The sequence below is a fragment of the Triticum aestivum genome, chromosome 4D (assembly GCF_018294505.1).
Source record: "Triticum aestivum cultivar Chinese Spring chromosome 4D, IWGSC CS RefSeq v2.1, whole genome shotgun sequence".
Lineage (NCBI taxonomy): Eukaryota > Viridiplantae > Streptophyta > Magnoliopsida > Poales > Poaceae > Triticum > Triticum aestivum.
Genome location: NC_057805.1, coordinates 39,977,837 through 39,983,694, shown reverse-complemented (window position 1 = coordinate 39,983,694; position 5,858 = coordinate 39,977,837).

The following is a 5,858-nucleotide window of genomic DNA, read 5'->3' as shown; positions in this document are numbered from 1 at the left end:
CTCTCTTCTCTCTCTCCTCCCAACCGCACATGCATAGTCCCATCTCATTTCTCTCCTCCCTACCGGACACTAAACCATAAATATCCCACCCCATGTCTAGTCCCCACCTACTTTTTATCCTCCCAACCGGATACTTTGTGATTAGCATTGGGTGGCTCTCTCTTGCATCATGTCCGGACATATACCAAGAAGACCTTAATTTATTGATAATACCTGGGAGAGAAGAAGGCCTAAATATGTTATTATATGCCATAGTTATTTCTCAAGATAGGGTCCAACACAATCTATTTATGGGTTGAATTTTTTTAGCACTACTCAATGAAATCCTATATAGCTAAATATTGATCCCCCTATCTCAATTCTCTCAGTATGTACACATGCCACCTCATTATCCAACTAATTATCTACGTTCATCTGCATGGGGAATGATATTTATATTCTCTCTCAACATGCACACATCCCAACTCACCACACATGTCACCTCACCAATCACACTAATTATATACTCCTTCCGTTTCTTTTTAGTCTACATATAAAATTTGGTCAAAGTCAAACTACACAAAGTTTGACCAAATTATATAAAAAATATCAACATCTTCAATACTAAAACTGTATGGCATGAAAATTCATTCCATGATGGATCTAATAATATTGATTTCATACTGTGATTGTTGATCTTTTTTCTTATAAAGTTACTCAAACTTTGGTTTTGACCAAATTTTATATGCAAACCAAAAAGAAACAGAGGGGGTATCTCTTTTTTTTGCGGGGTAAAGGGATTGTATTGATTAAATAATAGTCACATTACAATCCCGTAGGATGAGGTCTAATATTTCATGAGGCCCCGATCCTAACCAAACTACTGTTTGTTCCTCTAGACGACCAAAACGAGCGAGCAGATCGCTCGCTTGGTTCATTTCCCGGGAGATTTTGTTGACAACGAAACGCTCCCCTTGGTTCATGAGATGCTTCACGTGCTCAACTAGATGACCCAGCTCTGAGCTATCTCGAGATGGATTATTAATCATCTTAGCGACCTCCATGGAATCTGTTTCAACAAGGACATCGTGCTGACTCCACTCCAGTGCAAGGGACATGCCTTCCATACAGGCACTTAGTTCCGCCTCAAGTGCTGATCCGCAACGACTAAGAAAACGGCAGGAAGAGAAAACAATTCGTCCATGCTCATCATGGAGAATCATACATGCCCCTGCCGCCCCTGTACTCTCACTGTATGACCCATCAATATTCAGCTTCAGCATGCCAGCAGGTGGTCTCTCCCAACTATTGGCTGTAGCATGTGTTATATGCGAAACTACAGCAAGGGCCGGTCCATTCAGTACACATTTTCCTCTGATAATTTGCTCAGTAGTCTGGTTCTTGACCTGCGATAAACTTGCCATGTAACTGCATAACAACCGTCGGGATCCTTCTACAGATGGAAAAGGCTTGTCATGAGTAAGCTCATTATGTCCATGCCATACTCTCCAGAGGATCATCAGGATACGAGCACAGACTTGGTCAGTACGTGGGAATAAGAGCTCCGGCATCCACTCAGTTTGTAGACGCTCCATAATCGCATGTGAGGGAAGGTCGTCACGCATGGCGTTCCATAAAGCCTGAGCCGGCGGACAGCGATAAAGAGCGTGCTTTACATCCTCTTGTTCCTGCCCAGCAGATCGTGCACACTCCGGTGACTGGGATATGATGATTTTTCTTGTTCTCCTCTGTTGCTAATGAATTAGTAATTGCACGCCATGCAAAAGTACGGACTTTAGGAGGAACTGGCAAACTCCATAGCTTCTTCCAAATCTCACGATCACCATTCGGTCTAGTACTTGTGGCTGGCACATTACGAGCATGCTCTGTCAAGCTGAGACCAAGCTTATAAGCACTCTTAACAGAGAAGATACCGTTTTTCTCCGGCTGCCAGGCAAGAAAGTCCGGTTCACGTCTTGGTGAGGTACGGATGGATAAAATGGCCCTAGCATCGATCGGTAGAAAGTTAGCCCACACGGCAGCTACATCCCATGTACCTCGTTCGTCAAGCAAGCTCGAAACTCTGATGAGTCTGGACCCGCCTCGAGCGCTAAACGGCTTGAGCGAGGACTAGCGTGGTATCCAATTGTCGCGCCAGATGCGGACCGATTCATCATTACCAATGCGTCATATCATGCCTTCCTTCAGAAGTTCCAGCCCATAAGATATAGCAGACCAAGTTGACGAGGGTTGCCCTGTAAACACAGTGTCTAGTAGGTTGCCTTGTGGGTAGTATCGGGCCTTCAGTACGCGTGCACACAGATTATCCGATGTTTGCAGCAACCGCCAAGTTTAACGAGCCAGTAGTGCCTGATTAAAAATCCGCATATCTCGGAATCCCATTCCACCTTGCCCTTTTGATCTGATCATCTTATTCCAACTGAGCCAATGTGTTTTGCGCTTCCCATTTTCCGCTCCCCACCAAAAGTCTCGGATCAACTTGGATAAGTCATCACAAACAAAGAATGGAAGTTTAAAAACTCCCATAACATATGTCGGTAGTGTTTGCGCGATCGACTTGATAAGGATTTCTCTCCCACTCTGTGCTTGATTATTGTCACCCCAAAGCAATATACACTGTGCGAGTTTGGCCTGAAGACTCTGGAATTTACCACGACTCTGAAGGAAATATGCCCTAGAGGCAATAATAAAGTTATTATTTATTTCCTTATATCATGATAAATGTTTATTATTCATGCTAGAATTGTATTAACCGGAAACATAATACTTGTGTGAATACATAGACAAACAGAGTGTCACTAGTATGCCTCTACTTGACTAGCTCGTTGATCAAAGATGGTTATGTTTCCTAGCCATGGACATGAGTTGTCATTTGATTAACGGGATCACATCATTAGGAGAATGATGTGATTGACTTGACCCATTCCGTTAGCTTAGCACTCGATCGTTTAGTATGTTGCTATTGCTTTCTTCATGACTTATACACGTTCCTATGACTATGAGATTATGCAACCCCCGTTTACCGGAGGAACACTTTGTGTGCTACCAAACGTCACAACGTAACTGGGTGATTATAAAGGTGCTCTACAGGTGTCTCCAAAGGTACTTGTTGGGTTGGCGTATTTCAAGATTAGGATTTGTCACTCCGATTGTCGGAGAGGTATCTCTGGGCCCACTTAGTAATACACATCACTATAAGCCTTGCAATCATTGTAACTAATGAGTTAGTTGCGGGATGATGTATTACGGAACGAGTAAATAGACTTGCCGGTAACGAGATTGAACTAGGTATCGAGATACCAACGATCGAATCTCGGGCAAGTAACATACCGATGACAAAGGGAACAACGTATGTGTTATGCGGTCTGACCGATAAAGATCTTCGTAGAATATGTGGGAGCCAATATGAGCATCCAGGTTCCGCTATTGGTTATTGACCGGAGAGGTGTCTCGGTCATGTCTACATAGTTCTCGAACCCATAGGGTCCGCACGCTTAACGTTACGATGACGGTTATATTATGAGTTTATGTGTTTTGATGTACCGAAGGAGTTCGGAGTCCCGGATGAGATCGGGGACATGACGAGGAGTCTCAAAATGGCTGAGACGTAAAGATCGATATATTGGATGACTATATTCGGACTTCGGAAAGGTTCCGAGTGATTCGGGTATTTTTCGGAGTACCGGAGAGTTACGGGAATTCGTATTGGGCCTTAATGGACCATACGGGAAAGGAGAGAAAGGCCCCAAAGGGTGGCCGCACCCCTCCCCATGGACTAGTCCGAATTGGACTAGGGAGGGGGGCGCCCCCTTCCTTCTTTCTCCTTCTCCCTTCCCTTCTCCTATTCCAACAAGGAAAGGAGGAGTCCTACTCCCGGTGGGAGTAGGACTCACCCCTTGGCGCGCCCTCCTCCTTGGTCGGCGGCCTCCCCCTTGCTCCTTTATATACGGGGGCAGGGGGCACCCCAGAGACAACGATTGATCATTGATCTCTTAGCCGTGTGCGGTGCCCCCCTCCACCATATTACACCTCGATAATATCGTAGCGGTGCTTAGGCGAAGCCCTACGTCGGTAGAACATCATCATTGTCACCACGCCGTCGTGCTGACGAAACTCTCCCTCAACACTCGGCTGGATCGGAGTTCGAGGGACGTCATCGAGCTGAACGTGTGCTGAACTCGGAGGTACCGTGCGTTCGGTACTTGATCGGTCGGATCGTGAAGACGTTCGACTACATCAACCGCGTTGTGTTAACGCTTCCGCTTTCGGTCTACGAGGGTACGTAAACAACACTCTCCCCTCTCGTTGCTATGCATCACCATGATCTTGCGTGTGCGTAGGAATTTTTTTGAAATTACTACGTTACCCAACAGACTCATGCGACCTTCCGGAGTTGGTAGACCCAAGTATTTCGCTTCAAACACTTGTTGCTCCACATGAAGGATTTGGCGTGTTGCTTCCTGATCTTATAGCGGACAAAGCTTGCTAAATTGGATTGAGCACTTTGCTGGATTAATGAGTTGACCGGTACTTGCAGCATAAGTATCAATGACATGTTTAACTCTCAAAGCTTGCTCCGCATTTGCCTTAAAAAAGAGGAGTGTGTCATCGGCGAAAAGGAGGTGGGAGACCCCTGGTGCCCGACGACACACCTTCACCGGTGTAAGACTTCCAGTTGCTACCTCAGATTGTAGAAGAGTCGAGAGACCGTCAGCCACAAATAAAAATAGAAACGGAGAGAGAGTGTCACCTTGACAGAGGCCTCAAGTTGGGGAGAATGCTTCCAATAGAGCTCCATTAAATTTCACTGAATACCTCACCGTGGTAACACAGAGGGGGTACTCTTAACATGCATGAAAAATGCTACTTATGTTATATATATATATATATATATATATATATATATATATATATATATAATAACCAGATACATTATATTATATCTATTTTAATCTTTTCATTTAAATTTCATCAAAAAATATTGCAACCAATCCCCGCAGCAATCGCGCGGGGTATTCTAGTTAACCTAATCCCCGCAACAATCGCAGCAATCGAGCGGGGTATTCTAGTTAACCTAATCCCGGCAGCAATCGCAGCAATCCATGAGTATAAATGACTTGTTGGAGTGATTGGAGCTGCTCTCTCTCTTCCTCTGTCTCTCAGTGACTTGTTGGGGGTGTGGGGGTGACCTAAAACTACTGTCTCAGAAAAAAAGGACTACTAGTAAGCTAGTAGCTCTCTGGAAGAAGAATACTACCTCCATTTCAGTTTACAAGTCCTGCGCGTATACCTAGATTGCCAATTTTATCACCCTAATATAAACTATATAACACAAAAATTATACCTTTTGAAAGTAGAAACTCCGAAATTTATGTTGGTATTTTTTTGTAATATATGACTTGTATTAGGTTGGTCAAATTGACGACCTAGGGGTACGCCCACGCCCTGTAAACTGAAAAAGAGGTAGTACTATACTAGCAGTAGCTTTGCCCGCAATTGGACTTCTCCATTTAATTTGTTTGGATCTGGATCGGAGGGGGCCGCTTTGTTTATTGCTAGTACTGGTTTGTTGAAACGTCATCAACATTTGACACTTCCCTAGCATACATGCTAATCAACACGCACCGTCTGAACATAGCCTCTGCCACGAGGTACATGCCGAGCCGTGCGCGTGAGCGCGAGCGGCGCAATCCCCAAATCCCATCCAATATCGCACGACAACGACATGCTCCCCAAAGATCGAGTCCAGTGAACGAGGCCACCACACGACCCCTCCAATCGCGACCGCTTCCCCTCCGTTCACTACTTGCTTTTTTTTCCTTTTTTGACGGGTTCCCTTCACTACTTGCTTTTTTTTT